This window comes from Bufo bufo, chromosome 5 (genome assembly GCF_905171765.1).
Source record: "Bufo bufo chromosome 5, aBufBuf1.1, whole genome shotgun sequence".
NCBI lineage: Eukaryota > Metazoa > Chordata > Amphibia > Anura > Bufonidae > Bufo > Bufo bufo.
Window position 1 is genome coordinate 69,497,961 of NC_053393.1, and position 26,229 is coordinate 69,524,189.

The following is a 26,229-nucleotide window of genomic DNA, read 5'->3' on the forward strand; positions in this document are numbered from 1 at the left end:
AACTTCCCCTTTCAATGTCATTTTAGCTATTTCCTCAACTAGTAGATCATCTAATTATTTGACTTGGCAATTAATCAGGGTAATTAGGATGCTTTAGAACAGCCTGGACTATTTGGAATGGTATAGAACTTTAGATTTTCCCACAGACTGTGACAGTTTGTGAAGGGTATGAATAATTTTGGACTGGACACTTTTTGCTCAAATGTAAATAAAAGCTCAGAAATGTTTTTTTTCCCCCACAATAATGCCTCTTGTACATCGTCTTATTATCTTTTGGGAGACACCTATGTCATTTCTTGTCAAAAAATTACTTGCTGGTTGAATAAAAGTAACTTTAAGTAAAAATTTGCCAGGGGTATGAATAATTATGGGCAGCACTGTACATGTACGCATTTGTGTATGTGTATGTATATGTATACTTGTATATGCATGTGGGTATGTATATGTATGTGTATGTATATATTTTTATTTTTATGCACATGTTCGTGCATGTATGCATTTACAGATTGAATTTTATATTCATATTTTTATATTTATATTTTTATTCATGGGATCCACCACCCAGCATATGAAATTGGGTAGCTCACATCCATTCGTCAGCATTATTTCTCCCCCACTTCCCACCCCCCCTTTTTTTACCCAATTGAAATCTTTCATCATGAACTGCCACTACAATCAGAATATTGACCAGTTATTATTTTTAATATATATATATACATTTACCATTCATGATTACTATCCTTTTAACGTTTACTTTTAGCCAGCCTAATGTTTTTGATGCTCTTCAGAAATATGACCTCATCTATGACGTATTCTAGACACATGATTTTATCTTAAATTTGTAGTCTAAATTTGACATTTTCGCTATTGTCACTATCATTACTATTATTATATGTCGTCTTTGTTCCTTTAACCACTTCCAGACCTGGCCATTTGCCAACTTCCTGACCAGGCCTAATTTTGCAAATCTGACATGTGTCACTTTATGTGGTAATAACTTTGGAACGCTTTTACTTATCCAAGCCATACAGAGTTTGTTTTCTCGTGACACATTGTACTTCATGTTAATGGTAAATTTGAGTCAATATGTTTTACCTTTATTTATAAAAAAAATCCAAAAGTTAACAAAAGTTTTCTAAATTTGAATCTCTCTGCTTTTAAGACAGTGATGCCTCATAAATATTCATTAATTAATATTCCCCATACATCTACTTTATGTGGGCATCATTTTGGCAATGTAATTTTATTTTTTTAGGACGTTAGAAAGTTTTGAATTTTTGAAGCAATTTTTGAAATCAAGAGTCAAGGACCAGTTCAGTTCTGAAGTCACTTTATGCGGCTTACATAGTGGAAACCCCCCATAAATGACCCCATTGTAGAAACTACACCCCTCAAATTACTTAAAACTGATTTTACAAACTTTGTTAACCCTTTAGGTGTTCCACAAGAATTAAAGGAAAATGGAGATGAAATTTCTAAATTTCACTTTTTTGGCAGATTTTCCATTTTAATAAAAAAAAATCTTTAACACATCAAAGGTTAACAGCCAAACAAAACTTAATATTTATTACCCTGATTTTGTGGTTTACAGAAACACCCCACATGTGATCGTAAACTGATGTAAGGGCACATGGCAGGGCGCCAAAGAAAAGGAACTGGTTTTTAGATGCCATGTCCCATTTATAGCCCCCCTGATGCACCCTTACAGTAGAAACTTCCAAAAAGTGACCCCATTTTGGAAACTAGGGGATAAGGTGCCAGTTTTTTGGTTCTATTTTGGGGTACATATGATTTTTAATTGCTCTATATTAAGTTTTTTGTGAAGCAAGGTAACCAAAAAATGGCTGTTTTGGCACTGTTTTTATTTTTTACAACATTCATCTGACAGGCTAGATCATGTGCTATTTTTATAGAGCAGGTTGTTACGGACGCAATTATATCAAATATGTCTACTTTCTTCGTTCGTTTCAGTTTTACATAATAAAGCATTTTTAAAAAAATTATGTTTTTGTGTCTCCATTTTCTGAACGCCATATTTTTTTTATTTTTCTGTCTATTTTCTTGTGCAGGGGCTCTTTTTTGCAGGAAGAGTTGATGTTTTTATTAGTACCATTTTTGGGTACATATGATTTTTTGATCATTCATTATTACACTTTATGGGGCAAGGTGACCAAAAAATTGGTTGTTTTAGCACAGTTTTTATTTATTTATTTTTACAGAGATCATCTGAGGGGTTAGGTCATGTTCCATTCTTATAGAGCAGACAGTTACGGATGTGGCAATACCTAATAGGTATACTTTTTCTTATTTATTAAAGTTTTGCACAATAATAGCATTTTTCTAACAAAAAAAAATGATGTTTTAGGCCTCATGCACACGACCGTTGTGTGCATCCGTGGCCGTTGTGCCGTTTTCCGTTTTTTTTCACGGACCCATTGACTTTCAATGGGTCCGTGGAAAAATCGGAAAATGCACCGTTTTGCAGCCGAGACCGTGATCCGTGTATCCTGTCCGTCCAAAAAATAGGACCTGTCCTATTTTTTTGACGGACAACGGTTCACGGACCCATTCAAGTCAATGGGTCCGTGAAAGAACACAGATGCACACAAGATTGGCATCCGTGTCCGTGATCCGTGGCCGTAGGTTAGTTTTTATACACTATCATTACTATTATTATATGTCGTCTTTGTTCCTTTAACCACTTCCCGACCTGGCCATTTGCCAACTTCCTGACCAGGCCTAATTTTGCAAATCTGACATGTGTCACTTTATGTGGTAATAACTTTGGAACGCTTTTACTTATCCAAGCCATACAGAGTTTGTTTTCTCGTGACACATTGTACTTCATGTTAATGGTAAATTTAAGTCAATATGTTTTACCTTTATTTATAAAAAAAATCCAAAAGTTAACAAAAGTTTTCTAAATTTGAATCTCTCTGCTTTTAAGACAGTGATGCCTCATAAATATTCATTAATTAATATTCCCCATACATCTACTTTATGTGGGCATCATTTTGGCAATGTAATTTTATTTTTTTAGGACGTTAGAAAGTTTTGAATTTTTGAAGCAATTTTTGAAATCAAGAGTCAACTTTTTTAAGGACCAGTTCAGTTCTGAAGTCACTTTATGCGGCTTACATAGTGGAAACCCCCCATAAATGACCCCATTGTAGAAACTAAACCCCTCAAGTTACTTAAAACTGATTTTACAAACTTTGTTAACCCTTTAGGTGTTCCACAAGAATTAAAGGAAAATGGAGATGAAATTTCTAAATTTCACTTTTTTGGCAGATTTTCCATTTTAATAAAAAAAAATCTTTAACACATCAAAGGTTAACAGCCAAACAAAACTTAATATTTATTACCCTGATTTTGTGGTTTACAGAAACACCCCACATGTGATCGTAAACTGATGTAAGGGCACACGGCAGGGCGCCAAAGAAAAGGAACTGGTTTTTAGATGCCATGTCCCATTTATAGCCCCCCTGATGCACCCTTACAGTAGAAACTTCCAAAAAGTGACCCCATTTTGGAAACTAGGGGATAAGGTGCCAGTTTTTTGGTACTATTTTGGGGTACATATGATTTTTAATTGCTCTATATTAAGTTTTTTGTGAAGCAAGGTAACCAAAAAATGGCTGTTTTGGCACTGTTTTTATTTTTTACAACATTCATCTGACAGGCTAGATCATGTGCTATTTTTATAGAGCAGGTTGTTACGGACGCAATTATATCAAATATGTCTACTTTCTTCGTTCGTTTCAGTTTTACATAATAAAGCATTTTTAAAACAATTATGTTTTTGTGTCTCCATTTTCTGAACGCCATATTTTTTTTATTTTTCTGTCTATTTTCTTGTGCAGGGGCTCTTTTTTGCAGGAAGAGTTGATGTTTTTATTAGTACCATTTTTGGGTACATATGATTTTTTGATCATTCATTATTACACTTTATGGGGCAAGGTGACCAAAAAATTGGTTGTTTTAGCACAGTTTTTATTTATTTATTTTTACAGAGATCATCTGAGGGGTTAGGTCATGTTCCATTCTTATAGAGCAGACAGTTACGGATGTGGCAATACCTAATAGGTATACTTTTTCTTATTTATTAAAGTTTTGCACAATAATAGCATTTTTCTAACAAAAAAAAATGATGTTTTAGGCCTCATGCACACGACCGTTGTGTGCATCCGTGGCCGTTGTGCCGTTTTCCGTTTTTTTTCACGGACCCATTGACTTTCAATGGGTCCGTGGAAAAATCGGAAAATGCACCGTTTTGCAGCCGAGACCGTGATCCGTGTATCCTGTCCGTCCAAAAAATAGGACCTGTCCTATTTTTTTGACGGACAACGGTTCACGGACCCATTCAAGTCAATGGGTCCGTGAAAGAACACAGATGCACACAAGATTGGCATCCGTGTCCGTGATCCGTGGCCGTAGGTTAGTTTTTATACAGACGGATCCGAAGATCCGTCTGCATAAAACTTTTTCATAGCTGAGTTTTCACTTCGTGAAAACTCAGAACCGACAGTATATTCTAACACAGAGGCGTTCCCATGGTGATGGGGACGCTTCAGGTTAGAATATACTAAAAGAACTGTGTACATGACTGCCCCCCTGCTGCCTGGCAGGTGCTGCCAGGCAGCAGGGGGCAGTTCCCCCCCCCTGTAGTTAACACATTGGTGGCCAGTGCGGCCGGCCCCCCTCCCTCCCCTGTAGTTAACTCGTTGGTGGCCAGTGCGTCCGGCCCCCCTCCCTCCCCTGTAGTTAACTCGTTGGTGGCCAGTGGGCCCCCCCTCCCTTCCCTGTAGTTAACTCGTTGGTGGCCAGTGGTCCTTCTCCCCTCCCTCCCCCTCCTAATTAAAATCTCCCCCCTATCATTGGTGGCAGCGGAGTGTACCGATCGGAGTCCCAGTTTAATCGCCACTGGCCATCAACGAGTTAACTACAGGGGAGGGAGGGGGGGCCACTGGCCACCAATGAGTTAACTACAGGGGAGGGAGGGGGGGCCCACTGGCCACCAATGAGTTAACTACAGGGGAGGGAGGGGGGCCCACTGGCCACCAATGTGTTAACTACAGGGGGGGGGGGCTGCCCCCTGCTGCCTGGCAGCACCTGCCAGGCAGCAGGGGGCAGTCATGTACACAGTTCTTTTAGTATATTCTAACCTGAAGCGTCCCCATCACCATGGGAACGCCTCTGTGTTAGAATATACTGTCGGATTTGAGTTTCACGATGTAACTCAAATCCGACGGTATATTCTAACATAGAGGCGTTCCCATGGTGATGGGGACGCTTCAAGTTAAAATATACCATCAGATTGGAGAAAACTCCGATCCTATGGTATATTAACTCCTGACTTTACATTGAAAGTCAATGGGGGACGGATCCGTTTGAAATTGCACCATATTGTGTCAACGTCAAACGGATCCGTCCCCATTGACTTGCATTGTAATTCAGGACGGATCCGTTTGGCTCCGCACGGCCAGGCGGACACCAAAACGACTTTTTTTTTCATGTCCGTGGATCCTCCAAAAATCAAGGAAGACCCACGGATGAAAAAACGGTCACGGAAAAACGGAACCCGTTTTTGCGGACCGCAAAAAAATACGGTCGTGTGCATGAGGCCTAAGTCTGAGAGCCATAGCTTTTTTTCTTTTTCTCCTATTGTCTTAAGTAGAGTCTCATTTTTTGCAGGATGCGGTGACGGTTTGATTGGAACTATTTTGGGGGGCATATGCCTTTTTGATTGCTTGGTGTTGCAATTTTTATGATGTAAGGTGACAAAAAATGGCTTTTTTGGCACTGTTTTTATTATTTATTGTTTTACAATGTTCACCTGAGGGGTAGAAATGGCCTTGCGGTTTGTCTGGCAGTTGGTTCGCGGCGAACTTTGCGCGTTTGCGATTCGCCGAACATGCGAACATATGGAGATATTCGCGTCGGCCATATTTTTTTACATTATGAAGAACTTTGACCCATGACACATCCATCAGGTGGTACAGGACAGCCAATTGAGACGTTTCAGCACATGGACACACCCCCTACCTTATAAATAAACTTGATCTGGCCGCCATTTTACATTCAGTGTTTTGCCAGTGTAGGGAGAGGTTGCTGTGTGGAGCAGGGACAGACTGTTAGGGACAAAAACTTGTCACGGATGATATTGCAGATAGCTGGAAGTTATGGATAAACATCCGACTGGCTTGATCCCAAACTAAGGAGCATAAAGGTGACCCCTGGAAAACCCTAAGAGCTCACCCTGACTGCTAAGCTCATACAAAGGTCTCAGAGGTAGACGATTGCATGCCCTCGTACCTAGACTGTGACACCTGAAAACCCTACAATAGTGAGGGGACACAACTACCGGCTCCCTGCACTTAATACGGAGGGAGTCAGGGTCACCTAGAATCAAGCCAGCAAGTAAACACAATACAAGAAAGGACTTATCTGAACAAGCAGTAACAGAAGTCTCAAGCAGTGATCACTTCAATCCAGGAAGTAATATAAACCGCAAAGTGAGGCAGTATGGGAGGGAATATAAAGGGAGGCAATTAGTGTGAATAGGTGACAGCTGGGAGAAGGAAGGGAGATGACAAAGTGAAACCAAAACAAAGAACATCATGCAAGAGGTACAGAAGAACGTCTGCCAGACCTTCTCAGAGAGCTGGCGGTGACAAAACGCTATCAAATAGGTCCACAAAAGTCCTTTTAAGGACTGGTATAGGTGTACTATTGATAGGTGTGATATACTGAGGGGTGTAATACACTTATAATATACTTTCTAACATAGAAAGCATATTATAGTGGATTTGTGTTGTGCAGCAGTGGTGAGCTACACAGAGTGACAAAGGCAATTAGAAAAAATAATTATAACTGGTGTGATATACCAGTCGCCCCCCAAAAAAACTGATAGAAGCAGGGGTGTTATATACCAATAATATACTTTCTATATAGTGCATTTGGGTACAGCAGCATTTGTTTGCGGTTTTGCTGTGTTCTCTCTGCTACACACAGTGACAAATGGTATTAGAAAAAATAATTATAACCAGTCGCCCCCCCAAAAAACTGATTGAAGCTGTATAGTGCATTTGTGGATGCGCGTACGCGAAAATTATATTGCCGATATTTCGCATTGAAAAAAATAATGAATGGCGAGCGCAAATTCGAATAATACATCTGGTATGTCACTGTCCATGTTGTAGGACTATTTGTGCACTTCTAGTAATTATTTATTGGCTGCAAATATGAGCTGAAGGTTTTTCAGGTTCACCTGCCTTTAAAATGAAAGGGACCCGCCGCGAACATTTGATCGCGTTTGCGAACCATCCCGGCAGATGTTCGTTCATCACTACTGAGGGGTTAGGTCATGTGATATTTTTATAGACCTGGTTGTTACGAACGCACCAATACCTAATATGTATACTTTTTTTTTTTAACAATTTTTTTTTATTTTAATGTCTCCATGTTCTGAGAGCTATATTTTTTAATTTTTTTTAGCGATCTTCTTATGTAGGGGCTCATTTTTTTTGCGGGATGAGGTGACGGCTTTGGACACAGTTTTTATTTTTTTATTTATTATGGTGTTTATCGGACGGGGTGGATCATGTGATATATTTATAGAGCCGGTCGTCACGGACGTGGCAATACAAAATATGTCTATTTTATGATATTTTTCCTATTTTTAACATTTTTTTAAATTACTTAACCCCTTAAGGACCCATGACGTAGCTGTACGTCATGGGTCTGATCCCTAAACATGGCGCCCACAGAGACCCGCGGCACATGTATGCGATCAGCCATAAGGCTGATCACATACATCTTACCTTTCAGATGTCATGGTCAAATGTGACCACGGCATCTGCGCAGACCGGAACCGGAAGTCGCGCGTTTCCGGTCTGGTAACAGCGTTCTCCGGCTGAGATCGGGGGACCTGTTACCTCAATCTAATTGACCGAAGCCCCAAGTCGACCTCCGAGTCAATTAGATGTATATATCAATATAGGCCACTAGATGGCAGCCTTGTATTGATATAGTGCAATTGAATTCTTCAATGATGGCTATTTAGCCATCACTGAATACTATGGGCAATCGAATGATTGCCAGTTATTATCACCCAAGGTGACTTAAAAAAAGTAAAAGAAAAAGTAAAAAAAAGTTTTTACAAATATAAAAAAAAACAAAAAACTAAAAGTTCAAATCACCCCCCTTTCCTTAAAATTAAAATAAAAATACTTAACCAATAAAAAAATAAACAGCATAGGCATCGCTGCGTGGGAAAATGCCCATACTACCGTGTTTCTCCGAAAATAAGACAGGGTCCTATATTATTTTTTTCTCAGAAAAAAGGGTTAGGGCTTATTATTGGGGCTCCATGAACATATTTTATATAGACACATGCCAATTACAAAACAGTCCCTGGACAGTGTTTATATTCAATATGACTATAACCCCCCTCATCCATAGTAATGTACCCATATACTGCAGTACCTGGGTGCATTCCTATGAATGAGGGGGGGTTATAGTCATATTTGCCACACATTTTTCATTCTGGTATCGTATATTGCCCCTGAGCTGTCCTTACCCAAGGGACCTAGGCAGCAATCTACGGTACCTGGGAGAGCAGATACGGCACGGGAGAGATGTAAGGAGCTCCTCCAGGCAGCAGAGAGAAGAAGGAGATCCTCCTGCCGCCTCCTTCATGTAAGTAAGAACGTGCGGGCTGGCGGCAGTACAGGACATACAGAGAAGCCGCCAGCCCGCCCAACGTGAAAGTGAAGGGAAGCGCGGGCTGCCGGCATAATTTAGCATTTAGTGAAGCCGCCATCCCGCCCATCAGGTGCTACTTAGTGCCGCGATGTATGAGCGGGCTGGTGGCTTCACTGAAGGCTAATTCACTGAAGCCTGCGCTGCCCGCCCGTCCACTGTTTCATGGCAGCTCAGGAGTCATTAGTGAGCGCTCCTGAGCTGCTGCAGCCCGCACATTTCCCCCACCTTCCCTTTATATAAAATAAAATACAGCTGTATCTAGGGCTTATTTTTGGGGTAGGGCTTATTTTCGGGGAAATAATATGGGCAAATGGCGTAGCGGGAAAAAAAATAAAGAGCCAATTTGCCATTTTTTGTCACTTCAACTACCCAATAATTTTTTAATAAAAAGTGATCAAAAAGTCGCACACACTTAAAATTGGTATCACGGAAAAGAACAGATCATCCCGCAAAAAATGAGCCCCGTACACAGAGCTACAAAAAAGTTATAGGGTTCAGAATATGGTTATGAAAAAAAACTTTTTCCTCAAAGGTTTTAATTTTTTTCATGTTAAAAACTAGAGGTGGGACAACGAATCCACGAATCCCTCGAATCTTGTTGGATTCGAGGGATTCATGGACTCGAATCCCAACCTCATTTACTAAATTCGAATCCGACTAATCCATGACAACGGGGACTGGTGCAGTCCCTGTATTCTAATGCACTGGCCTCGCTCACTGTAGTATAATCTTATGATCTAACCTGCATTGTTAAGATATAATAATCCATCTGTATTACTTACATTACAACAACATTAAGTTCCGTAGCAGAGAGTAGGGAGGCGGCACAGGCGCGTGTCGTAGTGAGTGACGCGCCGCCCGCCCGTCCTCCCGGCCTGCCTCCTCCCTCCTATACTACAGTGAGCGGGGCCGGTGCATTTAAATACAGGGACTGCATCGGTCCCCGCTGTCATTCCTAATCCAGATGCCGGCCCCCAGCCCATGTATTGGGGGTCATTCACACTGCAGGGACACTGTTATGGGGGGATCTGTGGATGGCACATAGCATCTTATGCATAGCACATAGCATAGCATAAGATGCTATATATGTGTAATCCATAGATCCCCCATCACAGTGCCATCCAGAGATCCCCCATCACAGTGTAATCCACAGATCCCCCATAACAGTGCCATCCACAGATCCCCCATAACAGTGCCATCCACAGATCCCCCATAACAGTGCCATCCACAGATCCCCCATAACAGTGCCATCCACAGATCCCCCATAACAGTGCCATCCACAGATCCCCCCATAACAGTGCCATCCACAGATCCCCCATAACAGTGCCATCCACAGATCCCCCCCATAACAGTGCCATCCACAGATCCCCCATAACAGTGCCATCCACAGATCCCCCATAACAGTGCCATCCACAGATCCCCCCCATAACAGTGCCATCCACAGATCCCCCCCATAACAGTGCCATCCAGAGATCCCCCATAACAGTGCCATCCAGAGATCCCCCATAACAGTGCCATCCACAGATCCCCCATAACAGTGACATCCACAAATCCCCCATAACAGTGTCATCCACAGATCCCCCCATAACAGTGCCATCCACAGATCCCCCCATAACAGTGCCATCCACAGATTCCCCCCATAACAGTGCCATCCGCTGATTCCCCATAACAGTGGCATCCACAGATCCCCCATAACAGTGCCATCCACAGATCCCCCATAACAGTGCCATCCACAGATCCCCCATAACAGTGCCCTCCACAGATCCCCCATAACAGTGCCCTCCACAGATCCCCTATAACAGTGCCCTCCACAGATCCCCCATAACAGTGCCATCCACAAATCCCCCCCATAACAGTGCCATCCACAGATCCCCCATAACAGTGCCATCCACAGATCCCCCATAACAGTGCCATCCACAAATCCCCCATAACAGTGCCATCCACAAATCCCCCCCATAAAAGTGCCATCCACAGATCCCCCATAACAGTGCCATCCACCGATCCCCCCCTTAACAGTGCCATCCACAGATCCCCCCATAACATTGCCATCCACAGATCCCCCATAACAGTGCCATTCACAGATCCCCCCATAACAGTGCCATCCACAAATCCCCCCATAACAGTGCCATCCACAGATCCCCCCCATAACAGTGCCATCCACAGATTCCCCCCATAACAGTGCCATCCACAGATCCCCCCATAAGTGTTTGGATCACTTTGTTTCTTACACCGTTCACACAATTCTTATGTACAGGATTCCTAGGATTCGAGATTCGAAAGATTCGATAGATTCGAGAACCTATTCGGATTCGAATTAGAAAAAAATTGGATTCGTCCCACCTTAAATTAAAATGCAAGAAAAATGTATCAAGTGTGGTATCGTTGGAACCATACTGACCTGGAGAATGAAGATAACAGGTCAATTTTACCACATAGTGTACAGTGTAAAAAAATAAAAATAAAAACCTTTATTACAATTGTGTTTTTTTCCAATTCTACCCCATTTGGATTTTTTCTCCCGCTCCCTACTACATGGTTTGCAACCATAAATAGTGCCATTAGAAAGTACAACCTGTTCCGCAAAAAATAAGCCCTCATAAGGCTATGCGAATGGAAAAATAAAAAAGTTAGGACTATGGGAAGGTAAGGAGTGAAAGACTAAAATGAAAAATAAATAAATATGTAAACTTTTTTTTTTTTTTTTACACTTTGTGTCCCCCCATAAGGTCATACAAGCCCTCTGGGGGACATTTAACTTCACTTTTATTTTTTTTACTATTGATTTCTCCTGTAACTGGGGCTGACATAGTAGCCCCAGTTACAGGGGAAATAAACCCCCCAGAGAGGCTGTACAGCAGTATGCAGTGCTGTACTGCCTTAGTGCAGGGCTGTGTATACAGTTGTTTACAGCCTCAGTTGAGCGCTGTCTAGGGTGCCCTGCTGTCACTGACAGCGGGCCCCCGCTTGGCAGCAGCACGATTAGCGTGCAGCTGCCATCTCTGAATGGACTTCCAGAATGTCCATTCAGAGATAAACGACTAGCCCATGGATGTTTATAGTCTATGGGCGGTCGGGAAGTGGTTAACATCATACCATTATTATTAGTCTCAATTTTATTCTTATAAAATCTGGCTACTATTTTTTAGACTTGAAAAAAGAGTGTTTGTCTACTCTGTCTCCAACTACTTCAGATCGTGTTATTCCGCCAGGAGGTATCGAAAATCAATACTCCACACCCCTCTATTGTCTCTCATCACTCCTCCAGGAGGACTGGCAACTCCACAAGTGAGGAGCGAACGATACCAGCAGCACCGACCACTATCTAAACATACGATATGCTTGCACAACACAAAAAGGTGAGCATAACCATTAACTCTTTATTTTAACCAGCTTACCAAGAAAATATTACCCTTTGAGCGCCTCTGCCTTTCTTGCCTCATCAGGAATAGGAAATTCTCTAGCAAACATTCATTACATTTCTTTAGTTCCCACGTGGCGGTTTTTGGTCACACAACGTAACTTTCCAGACATTTTTTTGTCCACAGGGAAGTCTATGGAAACAACATCTGAAAAAACACCTTCCCAGAGCATACTATGATAAAAAAAAAACAAAAAAACAAGGAAACAAAAAAAAAAAAAATGCAAGGAAAATGTCTATAATGATCCACGTAGGTTCTACAGATCCGATAACGCCAGTCGTGTGAGGTCTCTGCTGTATAAGGGAAATCCGCACTTCCAGCGAACCTACGTGGACTTCCGGTGTTGGCGTGGGATCTTTTTGAAGACTAACAGCCCTCGGGACTGGAGAACCGATACACAGAGAAGGCGCACCGAGACGAGGGTAGGCGATTCCATCGAAGCCCTCCGGGTAAGAATGAAGTGTCTGCAATAGTAAGTGATCGCTTTTCGAAAATATACAGCGGGACGCCGCTGTCTCAGGTTTAGGAGCGGGACGCCGCTCTGCATATAACCAGCACAGACTTGCACCTTAATTGGAGCCCAGTTGATACAATTTATAACTGGAAACTAACTGCATATACCTAGAGCTCTTTATATATAATTTTTGGTGCCAGATTTCAGCCCAATTTTGATCGTATTGACGGACTACCATTTTATCTTTATTCTCATTTTATCAATATTGCTGTTTTAATATGCCCAATACCATCACCTATGCTGCTACTATTTATTTGGCTGTGAACAATATATTTTAGTCATATATTAATAAATGTATACGTTTTTATCATCCACTGTTCTCATTGCTATAGAGAGTGCCCCATTGTTATTCACTACTATATTATTCTCCTCTTTCAGATTGGGTGTCATCTGTTAGTGGGTGCACCTCACGTTGGTCCCTAGTCACTCTTGTGCGTCATATCCCTTTTTATCCATTATAATTCCCTATTGACTATCATGTAACATCTGCCCATGGCATGCAAGGTAACAGTAACAGCCACCGTGCTGCAGTCATATACAGTATTTTTTACTTTATAAGATACCTTTTTTCCTCCAAAGTGGCACTTTTTTCCCCCAAAAGTGAGGGGAAAATGTCAGTGTGCCTTATAAAGTGAATACTAGTGAGCGCTTCCATTATACACTGCGTGCAGAATTATTAGGCAAATGAGTATTTTGACCACATCATCCTCTTTATGCATGTTGTCTTACTCCAAGCTGTATAGGCTCGAAAGCCTACTACCAATTAAGCATATTAGGTGATGTGCATCTCTGTAATGAGAAGGGGTGTGGTCTAATGACATAAACACCCTATATTAGGTGTGCATAATTATTAGGAAACTTCCTTTCCTTTGGCAAAATGGGTCAAAAGAAGGACTTGACAGGCTCAGAAAAGTCAAAAATAGTGAGATATCTTGCAGAGGGATGCAGCACTCTTAAAATTGCAAAGCTTCTGAAGCGTGATCATCGAACAATCAAGCGTTTCATTCAAAATAGTCAACAGGGTCGCAAGAAGCGTGTGGAAAAACCAAGGCGCAAAATAACTGCCCATGAACTGAGAAAAGTCAAGCGTGCAGCTGCCAAGATGCCACTTGCCACCAGTTTGGCCATATTTCAGAGCTGCAACATCACTGGAGTGCCCAAAAGCACAAGGTGTGCAATACTCAGAGACATGGCCAAGGTAAGAAAGGCTGAAAGACGACCACCACTGAACAAGACACACAAGCTGAAACGTCAAGACTGGGCCAAGAAATATCTCAAGACTGATTTTTCTAAGGTTTTATGGACTGATGAAATGAGAGTGAGTCTTGATGGGCCCGTGGCTGGATTGGTAAAGGGCAGAGAGCTCCAGTCTGACTCAGACGCCAGCAAGGTGGAGGTGGAGTACTGGTTTGGGCTGGTATCATCAAAGATGAGCTTGTGGGGCCTTTTCGGGTTGAGGATGGAGTCAAGCTCAACTCCCAGTCCTACTGCCAGTTTCTGGAAGACACCTTCTTCAAGCAGTGGTACAGGAAGAAGTCTGCATCCTTCAAGAAAAACATGATTTTCATGCAGGACAATGCTCCATCACACGCGTCCAAGTACTCCACAGCGTGGCTGGCAAGAAAGGGTATAAAAGAAGAAAATCTAATGACATGGCCTCCTTGTTCATCTGATCTGAACCCCATTGAGAACCTGTGGTCCATCATCAAATGTGAGATTTACAAGGAGGGAAAACAGTACACCTCTCTGAACAGTGTCTGGGAGGCTGTGGTTGCTGCTGCACGCAATGTTGATGGTGAACAGATCAAAACACTGACAGAATCCATGGATGGCAGGCTTTTGAGTGTCCTTGCAAAGAAAGGTGGCTATATTGGTCACTGATTTGTTTTTGTTTTGTTTTTGAATGTCAGAAATGTATATTTGTGAATGTTGAGATGTTATATTGGTTTCACTGGTAAAAATAAATAATTGAAATGGGTATATATTTGTTTTTTGTTAAGTTGCCTAATAATTATGCACAGTAATAGTCACCTGCACACACAGATATCCCCCTAAAATAGCTAAAACTAAAAACAAACTAAAAACTACTTCCAAAAATATTCAGCTTTGATATTAATGAGTTTTTTGGGTTCATTGAGAACATGGTTGTTGTTCAATAATAAAATTAATCCTCAAAAATACAACTTGCCTAATAATTCTGCACTCCCTGTAGAAATGTGGGTTGCCAGTACCGAGGGCAAGCCAAGTATTGCGCCCCCCCCCCCAACATGTGGACATGCCCCGTTTTACAGATAATGTAGTAGATGTCACCTGCAGTCCTATTAGGGTACTTTCACACTAGCGTTTTTCTTTTCCGGTATTGAGTTCCGTCCTAGGGGTTCAATACTGGAAAAAAACTGATCAGTTTTATCCTAATGCATTCTGAATGGAGAGCAATCCGTTCAGTATGCATCAGTATGCATCAGGATGACTTCAGTTCAGTCACTGTACGGTTTTTGGACGGAAAAAAAAATGCAGCATGCTGCGGTATTTTCTCCATCCAAAATTCCGGAGCACTCGCTGGAGCACTTACATTGAAATGCATTAATGCCGGATACAGCCCTAAGTTTTCCGGAAAAACGGATCCGGTTTTGCGGTCGGTTTATCAGTTTAGCACTGATAGCGATGCCTGTACTCACCCCTCCCTGGTCTTCCTCCGAGAGCTGAGCTGCACTGTCCTGACTGCATACAGCATCAGGAAATAGTGCAGGCACTATGACCTGATGGTGTACACAATCAGGTCACAGTTGAGCGTGGGCCCAGAGAAGAACAGGGAGTAGTGAGTGCAGGAGAGACCAATCAATGCGAGTAGCGGTGGAGCAGGAGAGGTAAGAGAATAAATAAATTAAATCTCTGATGAGGGTCTGATCTGAGGTTTTATATGGGGGTCTGATCTAAGGTTTAATATGAGAGTCTGATCTGAGGTTTTAAATGGGGGTCTGATCTAAGGTTTGATATGAGGGTCTGATCTAAGGTTTGATATGAGGGTCTGATCTAAGGTTTGATATGAGGGTCTGATCTGGGGTTTGACATGGGGGTCTGATATGAGGTCTGATCTGAGGGTCTGATCCTAGATCTGATGTGGGGGTCTGATCTGAGGTCAGATATGTGTGTCTAATCTGGCGTTTGATATGAGGGTCTGACCTGAAGTCTGATGAAGGTTTTGTGTCTAACTTGGGGATCTGCTGGAGAATAGGGGTCTGTTCTGAGGTCTGATGAAAAATAAATTAAAAAAATGTATTTCCCTCCTCTAAAACCTAGAAACCTAGGTGCATCTTATCCTCAGGTGTATCTTATAGGGTGAAAAATACTGTAATTACTATATTTTTATATTATGTTTATATATATATATATATAGAGATAAAAGAAGTCGGACTGCACTCCAAAATAATAGTGAAATACACGGTTTATTCACCCATAGTATGGCAAACTTGCGACGTTTCGGCTCACCAGAGCCTTCCTCAAGCATAGAGGTAGTGAAAGTGAGAGCATATAAAAGACATTTCATAAGTGTGAAACCAATCAAATTGAAGTTACAATTAAGCTCCAATTACATACATCTGATACAAAACACAAAGTGCATGTGCATAAAGTGACATGTGTCATATGGTCTATATCCTCGGGACTAAATCACTTTATGTGAAAAATAATGCCGTTACAGATCATGATAAAAACAGTGATGTAATAATGAGTACGGATCAAAGAAATAGAACCTTAGGAAGTCATAGCGCCCACATAGACCATCGCGTTCGTTGAGCGTCTCTGTCTCTTCAATGCGCATGTCCAGACAAGCGTAATCCTAGGAGTCATGATGCAGAAAATGTGGCGCATGCGTTCTATAGTATCAAACAGACATCGCCATCTTGTTAAAGGGCATATTGCCCTATACATTTATACATTGCACCGAAGTGAGCTGTACCGAATATCACCGGAATAGGGTAAGTAGCCATGGTAGGGATCTCCTACATGTGACAGCAGATGGATCGGGATCCCGCCCCACCGAGAGGGACACCGAACCAAAGGGCCGCCGGTGCCGGACGGGAACACTTCCATGAACCATACCGACACCAATAGCCTGACCGCTGACAATATTATGGCCACAGGGAGATCATCCCTTAATAAGATGGAACAGCATCACAACATAGAGATAGTCAAAGATCTAGGTCTGCACTATAGAGAATTATAAATCTAGGACTGCGCACAGAAGAGAGAAGATGGTATCCGCTCTGGTCTCCATTGCTTCCAAAAGGATATAGTTCACGGATCCGTATCCAGTACCATGTGTATTAAAATGTTCTAAAAGGCAAAGAGAAAATATATATGTCAATATTTTGTATATATTACATTGCAATTACATATTGATCTTTCACAATTCTCCTGCACTATTATACATATAAGAGAATGATATATCGCACCATGGGAGAGGGGGAACGAACCACAAGTCCCAAAACTCTCACCTGAACTCAACATTAAGACCTCTAGGATACAAGCTATCAAGGTTATAGATCCATCGTAATTCTCTTTTTTTTTTTTTTTTTTTTGAGCAATCCTCAAAAAAAGAGAATTACGATGGATCTATAACCTTGATAGCTTGTATCCTAGAGGTCTTAATGTTGAGTTCAGGTGAGAGTTTTGGGACTTGTGGTTCGTTCCCCCTCTCCCCTGGTGCGATATATCATTCTCTTATATGTATAATAGTGCAGGAGAATTGTGAAAGATCAATATGTAATTGCAATGTAATATATACAAAATATTGACATATATATTTTCTCTTTGCCTTTTAGAACATTTTAATACACATGGTACTGGATACGGATCCGTGAACTATATCCTTTTGGAAGCAATGGAGACCAGAGCGGATACCATCTTCTCTCTTCTGTGCGCAGTCCTAGATTTATAATTCTCTATAGTGCAGACCTAGATCTTTGACTATCTCTATGTTGTGATGCTGTTCCATCTTATTAAGGGATGATCTCCCTGTGGCCATAATATTGTCAGCGGTCAGGCTATTGGTGTCGGTATGGTTCATGGAAGTGTTCCCGTCCGGCACCGGCGGCCCTTTGGTTCGGTGTCCCTCTCGGTGGGGCGGGATCCCGATCCATCTGCTGTCACATGTAGGAGATCCCTACCATGGCTACTTACCCTATTCCGGTGATATTCGGTACAGCTCACTTCGGTGCAATGTATAAATGTATAGGGCAATATGCCCTTTAACAAGATGGCGATGTCTGTTTGATACTATAGAACGCATGCGCCACATTTTCTGCATCATGACTCCTAGGATTACGCTTGTCTGGACATGCGCATTGAAGAGACAGAGACGCTCAACGAACGCGATGGTCTATGTGGGCGCTATGACTTCCTAAGGTTCTATTTCTTTGATCCGTACTCATTATTACATCACTGTTTTTATCATGATCTGTAACGGCATTATTTTTCACATAAAGTGATTTAGTCCCGAGGATATAGACCATATGACACATGTCACTTTATGCACATGCACTTTGTGTTTTGTATCAGATGTATGTAATTGGAGCTTAATTGTAACTTCAATTTGATTGGTTTCACACTTATGAAATGTCTTTTATTTGCTCTCACTTTCACTACCTCTATGCTTGAGGAAGGCTCTGGTGAGCCGAAACGTCGCAAGTTTGCCATACTATGGGTGAATAAACCGTGTATTTCACTATTATTTTGGAGTGCAGTCCGACTTCTTTTATCTCTACAATACTTGGGGTATTACCGTTACCCTGTGCTGGACGTTGCACCCACACCGTGAATGGTGCTCCCGCCGGATTTTCTCCTCCTTCTATATATATATATATATATATATATATATACACACACACACACACACACACACACACACACTATTATTATACATAGTTATTTTATATAGAATCTAGTAGCTCAAGTTGGATTTTCACAGAACTGGACAACATAATCCTGGTCTACATCTTTGTGGCCTTTTCTGGTGTTTTTTTCATGGTGCTGTGGACAGTCAATGATTTTTATTATCTTGTTTTTATTCTTTTCACAGCTTTCATTTCTGTGACCTTTTAATGTCTTTGTCTCCGTTGTTATGGTTGATTATATCTAATGCATTTTCTCTTCACAGCGCGCAGTCACAGTCACCGTGGAGGCTCATTTTACCCATTTGGATCCTGTACATTTTTCAATAGCATTTTTATTGTGTCCCAATATATAATACACTTCAAAGCAAGCCTGGATTTCTGAAATTCTGCAGCCTACATAGCACAAACACAGAAAAGCTGTTTTTTAAATGGATCTAGCAAATGTACTCTGAAGATACACCTACCCAAAGATATTTTTATAATCTTGACCCACTTTTTCTCATCTGCTGCTATGAAATTCGATGATATCATCAGTCTGGCTCACTCTGCTTACATTTTGGTGTTAAATATTTGTCTTGTTTGATACATGTGTTAGTAAGGGTTTGTTCACATCTGCACTTGGAAGCTGAGTTAGAGGCCTCTGTTGCATATAATGTTAAAATAAATACAGACAAAATACTGCCATATAGTGTAAAATGTTGGACTGCAGTGCTTAACGTAAACCTATACTCAGTGGGCTCAGAATATGCTCATTTATTTTCAATGTCATATTTTAGATTAGTTCAATTTTTACGTAAAGACTTTTAGAACTTTTTTCTACTAACTTTTCAGACAACTTTGCATAAATTAATAGTACAGGCAAATAAAAGAACTTTGTATATCTTATTAGAGAAAAATGCCTTGTTCTCCAGTTATCAGCTCACTCTCCTTGCTAAACTAACATTTACTCTGAATTCTGAGATAAATCAATCTTGTTAAAATCAAGATGGGCTGCCTGCTCACTGAAAAATCAGATTACATCATCCCATCCCATCATATCCATGGAGAGGAGAGAAGAGAGAGGGGAGAAGCAAAAAGCAGAGAGAGAGAGAGAGAGAGGCAAGCATGATTTAGCAGCTTATAGTGTTATGTCTGACTCCAAGTGCTTTATTCATGTCTATATTGACAAATGCTTCTCTAGAATGTCCTATATGGGGATTCTGAGTGAGTGAGCTATAGGGAGCAGAAATAAAATGGTTGCAGCTAGTCTCCGGCCAAAATGATATATAGATTGAGTATACAGATGGAAAAATTAATGAAAATTGCCAAATATAAGTCAAATAATGTCAGATAAAGTGCTATCACTCATAAATACATGCACCTTATGGTAAGATGGGGTAAGAAGGTGAGGTCTCAGTTCCTTTAGTCTGCTTTTCCTCTTTACCTTTTTCTCAGTGTCAACTTTGCTTTTAGTTAAAGGATAACTGTCATATTTTCACAAAAAATTAAATTTTCATATATGTTGTTCCTGCTTTGGTGATAATCCATAATCACTAATTATTGTGTTCACATACCACTTATTTAATAAGATTCCGTCCATAGCAACCGCTCCTCACAAGACTTCTTTCTGACTATCTTCTCAAGATGGCTGCTGATGCCCTTACACTGATGCTAAGACCTCCCTCCCTAACTACCCAGAATTCATTTGGCTGATCTCGGGAATGCGCAACCTCACACCAACCAATCAGCTTTCTCCAGACTTAAACACGCCCTCAGACTGAAATGCCTGGGGGAGGAAAGAACATGCTGCAATTACTAGGTAATTCAATACCTATACAAAAGTAATAACTAGGGAAGTAAGTTAAACTTAGTCAGACCAATCCAATTACATAAAACAAATGACAGTTACCCTTTAAAGGTGTTTTCTGGGATTTTAATGTTGATAACCTATACTCAGGATAGGTCATCAATATCAGATCAGTGGGGGTCCAACACCCCCGCTGATCAGCTGGTTGAGGAGATGGCCATATTCCATGAGAACGCAGCCTTCCCCTCATTGTTTACCTGCTCGCCGTCAACACTGCAGCGGTGAGAAGTGTAATTATAAGAAGTCGTCCCATTCACTTCTATGAGACGGCTCATTTCTAATCAAGTGTAGTGAAGTGAATGGGACGGCTTATAATTACACCTACTCACCGCTGCAATGTCAATTAAGAGAAGGCTGCTCTTGCATGGAGCGTGGCCTTCTTTTCAACCAGCTGATCCCGGCACCCATCATCCCCACCATTTTGATATTGATAACCTATCCTGCAGATAGGTCATCAATATTAAAATCCTGGAAAACCCCTTTAAAGACCGAGATAATATAACAGTTTGTTTTATAGATGTTGATCTGGGGTTTCTCCATCCAAGACATAACTACTGATGACCTATCCTCTGGATTTATTTATTTATTTATTTAATGCACTAATATAGCGCTACGATATTCCCCAGCGCTTTACAGACATTAGCATCCAGCTGTCCCCAATGGGGCTCACAATCTAAGTTCCCTATCAGTATGTTTTTGGAGTGTGGGAGGAAACCCACACAAACACAGGGAGAGCATACAAACTTCATGCAGATGTTGTCCTTGGTCAAGTCTCGGAAAACCCCTTTAAGGTGGCCATACACATTAGACTTGTGTCATTTAAATGGCAGGGCCAGCAGCCCATTAATGTGTGATAAAAGAGTTTGCATGTCACCAGTATCAAATCTGATCAATACTCAGCAGGGCTCCGACTCCTGACACCCCCAATGATCAGCTGTTGGAAGAGGACGCAGTGCTCTAGAGTCGGACCCCCGCCAATCTGATAATGATGATCTATCCTTTTTTTTTTTTTTTAAACATTCTTTATTGTTTTCTGAGCCAAAAATACAAAGTTCCATTCCATATAATATTAAGAATAACAAATAATCATACACCAATTTATATAATTGACCCCTTGTTAAAATCAAGATGGGCTGCCTGCTCACTGAAAAATCAGATTACATCATCCCATCCCATCATATCCATGGAGAGGAGAGAAGAGAGAGGGGAGAAGCAAAAAGGAGAGAGAGAGGCAAGCATGATTTAGCAGCTTATAGTGTTATGTGTTTTAAAGATTCTTTATTGTTTTCTGAGCCAAAATACAAAGTTCCGTTCCATATAATATTAAGAATAACAAATAATCATACACCAATTTATATAATTGACCCCTTTTACCCACCCCACCCCCCCACCCCCCTTGAATCACTGCTGCGGGGTCCGACTGTATCCCTATTGCCACCTGGGCTCATTTGCCAGTGCCATAAATGACCAAAAACTTTTGGAGCGGAAAGAAAAGACAGATAAAAACCTACCCTTTCCAACATTACACAGATTTTCTTGCAAATCTTATATAAGCATCAATGGTATCTATCCGAGCCCTCCACTCAGAATAGCTAGGGCTATTTTTTGTACCCCAATATTTAAGAATCAAGGCCTTTGCGACTATAAAACACTCCAAGGAAACTCTAATCTGATATGGCGTTGTCAATAGGGAAGATGAGACCTAATACTGCATAAAACAACGATTCAATTTAATCTTGTATCTTCTGTATATATCTTCATAAATACTGGTCCAGAATCCACTTATTTCTGGACAATTCCATAACAAGTGACTTAGGCCGACATTTTCAGCCGAGCACTTCAAACACGTATCCTTTCTTTCCTTATATATTTTGGCGAGGAAGGCGGGGGAGTAGTACAGGCGATGTACAATCCTAAACTGGATTAATCTATATTTTTGGGAAATCAATACTTTTTTTTATATTTTTATATACTATATCCAAATCAACAGAACTCCCTTCGCCTAATTCAACCTCCCAGCCTCCCTCGCTTTTAAATGATGTTGTTTCTCCTAAACAGTCCCGGAATCTGCAATATATTTTAGAGAGAGTAAGTTGTGTGTCCCTAAATTTAAAGCAATAGTCCAAAAAGGAATTTGACCTAATATTCAAAAGGCTTTTATCCTCAGTGCTCGTGAATGCATGACTAATTTGTGAATATCTATATCTATCTAAAAAAGTGACCTTTGTACCCTTTATTAATTCATCCAAAGGGATGATACTACCATGTGATATTATATGAGTTAAGCGGTTAATGCCGCGTGAATTCCAATAATTATAATCTTCAATTAACATAAACTCTTTTAAATTACAATTGTGTCAAAGTGGAGTAAAAAGTGTGGGGCTGCTTACACCCAATATCTTTTTAGTCCTTTTCCAAACCCTATCTAACGTTTCGCTGATTAAACACTGTTTTTTCCTTTTCCCTGGATGCCCAGTCTCCAAGATAGAAAAAATATCTCCATACGGCCCCTGAAAATCCCTTGACAGGATACTCAGCAACATCACAGACTGATGGTCCCCCTCCCGCCCCACCCACCACATTATCTGAGCTGCAATGTAGTACCCCTGAAGGAAAGGAAGGGAAAGGCCACCATCTCTCTCAGAGAGGCAGAGATATTTTTGCTTGATCCTAACCCTTCCCCTCCCCCAGATTAACTCATTCAGCAATCTATCCAACAGCCCGAAAAATGAATCATCAATCCATATCGGACATGCTGTCAAGGGGTATAGAGCAATGGGGAGGACCACCATCCTAACCAATGCAATCCTTTCTGCCTGTGAGAGGGGTAACTTCTGCCAAGTTCGAATCTTCTCCTTCACCTTATTGATCATGGGAATTATATTTAGCAGATTATATCTAGTCAAGTCTGCGCTAATTCTAATGCCCAGGTATCGAATAGAATCAGCAAGGCCGAGTGGCCTGATACCTAAAACCCCATCGGGAGGTGTTCGAACAAGGGGGAGGAGTTCAGACTTTTCCCAATTCACTTTGTAGCCTGATAAAGAATTATTATTATTCATCCAAGATATTCATTACGGGTGGGATACCCTTCCACCCCTGCCTCAGGAAAACAAGAATATCGTCCGCATACAGGCTAATTTTATCCTCCTCTCCTCTCCCTCCAAAGCCAACTATCTCTTTAGACTGCCTAATTCTGCATGCGAGGGGCTCTAACGCCAAAGCAAATATCAAAGGTGAGAGGGGACATCCCTGCCTGGTGCCTCGCTGTAGGGGGAACTGTTCTGAGTCAATCCCATTTATCCTAACACTGGCAGTAGGCCCAGAATAGAGCAGCTGTATCCATTTAATAAAATGTTCACCCAGGTTCATTCTGTTCAAAGTTCCCCATAGGAAGGGCCACTCCACCCTGTCAAAGGCCTTCTCGGCATCCAGAGACAGGATGGAGCGGTCCTCCCCATCCCCAACATATATGTTAAGAAATGCTCTGCGGATATTTGATTGTATATTTCGTTTTGGGATGAATCCCGTCTGATCCGGATGGATCATACAGTGTATAACCCCCTCAACCTATTAGCGAGCAGTTTAGCTAGTATCTTGTAATCGGTATTGAGTAATGAAATTGGACGATACGATCCAATTTCAGTCTTATCTTTGTCCTTCTTCAGGATTAAAGAGATGGAAGCCTCCCTCAAGGAGGGAGGAAGTAAACCACTCCTCCAAGACTCATTAAGCGTTTGAAGAAGGAGAGGCAACACCGTTTTACAATGTACTCTGTATAGTTCAAAGGGCAAGCCATCTCGGCCCGGGGCCGTATTACTTTTTATGCTATCAACCGCCGCCTCCAACTCTTCAAGAGTTATTGCCGAATTTAATTTAGAACGGTCTTGATCAGAGAGGCGAGGGAGTGCTACCTTGTCCAAAAAATGAACCGAGGCTCTATCTTCTACCCCGAGATCCGATTGATATAATTTAGTGAAATATTCTATGAAGGCAGTTTTAATGTTTGAATAATCATTGGTTAAGGCACCAGAAGACAGCTTAATTTGCTTTATCGGGGCTTGGGTCTTTTGATTAGCAACTACAGATGCCAGCAGTCTACCTGTCTTCCCTTTTTCAAAGAAGGCCCACTGTCCTGCAAAGAAGGCCTTATGTAGCGCCTTTTCGTATAGAAAGGTCTGATATTCCCTCTTAGCCTCCATTAATAGTAGTCTGGCGTTTTCCCCGTTCTGTCTGGCCGAATCTACCTCCAAGTCCCTGACCCTCTCTGCCAATTGCTTTACAGTCCTAGCATATTCCGCCCCTTTTTTTTTTAATCCTCTTACAGTATACCCCTCTTATCATAGCCTTCAGGGAATCCCACACAAAGTGTATATGTGTGGATCCGTAGTTTAGTGCCCAGAATTCTAAAATATCCTCCCCGATCCTTTCTTGGTCACCGACCACATGGATCCAGTGTGGATTTAACCTAAAAGGTTTTCTGCCCTTTTGCACAGAGTTAACCACTAGTAACATCATTGGGGTATGGTCGGATATACCATGTGGCTCATACTTAATTTTTTGTATCCGTTCCAGAAATCCTGGAGTCGCCAGGCATAAATCTATCCTAGACATGACCCTGCAAGATCTGCTAAAACAGGAGAAGGCACTTTTTTCCCATACAGGGACTGCCACACATCATTAAGGCCCAACTCCTGGCAGATGCTGCTAAGGGTCGTAGGCTGGTCATTAGCGCTCCCCCCTCCACTGATCACGGATACCCTGTCCTTATTGTCCATAACGGCATTGAAATCTCCCAGCACTAATATGGGACACGAGTCCCATTTACAGATATATTCCGCTAGTTTTCTCAACACCTCAGAAGAAAAGGGGGGGGGGGGGGAATATATACAAACGCAAGCAATCACACCAGTCCCATCCATCGGCCATATAAAAATACGAATCTTCCCCCTTTATCAATCCATTGATCATATGGATCATAATCCACATTTCTGTGTATGTAGACACTTACTTCCCGCGAATAGGCCGAATAGTGGGAGTGGTACTCGTACTGCGTCCAGGATTTTCGCATATAATACATTTTTTCCACAGTTAGGTGGGTCTCCAGCAGCCCCACGATAGCAGGTAGATGTCTAGAGATGGTATCAGAGACCACCCTCCGTTTGAACTTGTCCGCCAGTCCGCAGACATTCCATGTCAAAATGCGTGACGTTTACCCTATATTGGAGGTTGGTCCGTATCATCCGCTCCTTTCCTAAGTCTACATCGGATCCCGCAGCAGTGAAACAACCCCCCCTCCCCAACCCCCCCCCTTCCCATGGTGCACAAGGCAATTAAGGCCCATGCTCTTCTTACACATCGCCTAGGCCTCCTGCCCCCCCACCCTCCCCCATCCCCCCGTCTTCTCCCACCGCTCCTGACGATTTCTTTCATACTATATATGTGATGAGGGAGACAACATAGCCCCAAAAAGAAAAAGAGCTACTTCAGATAGATAACTCATATTTGATCGCTAAGGAAGAAAAAAACGCCCAGCGGGGATTCTCATATCCCCCTGGCGTCCAGCCAAGCAGAAGCCTCCTCAGAACTTGAAAAAAAAATAGCAGAATCATTGTATACTATTCTTAATTTGGCCGGGAACAACATTGAATATTTAATGTTGGCATTAATAAGGCGTTTCTTGATCTCCCCGAATTGTCTTCTTTTAAGCTGGGTAGAGAAAGAAAAATCAGGGTAGATTGAGATTTTATTCCTATTATACACCAAATCGCCTAACTCTCTCTTTCGCCG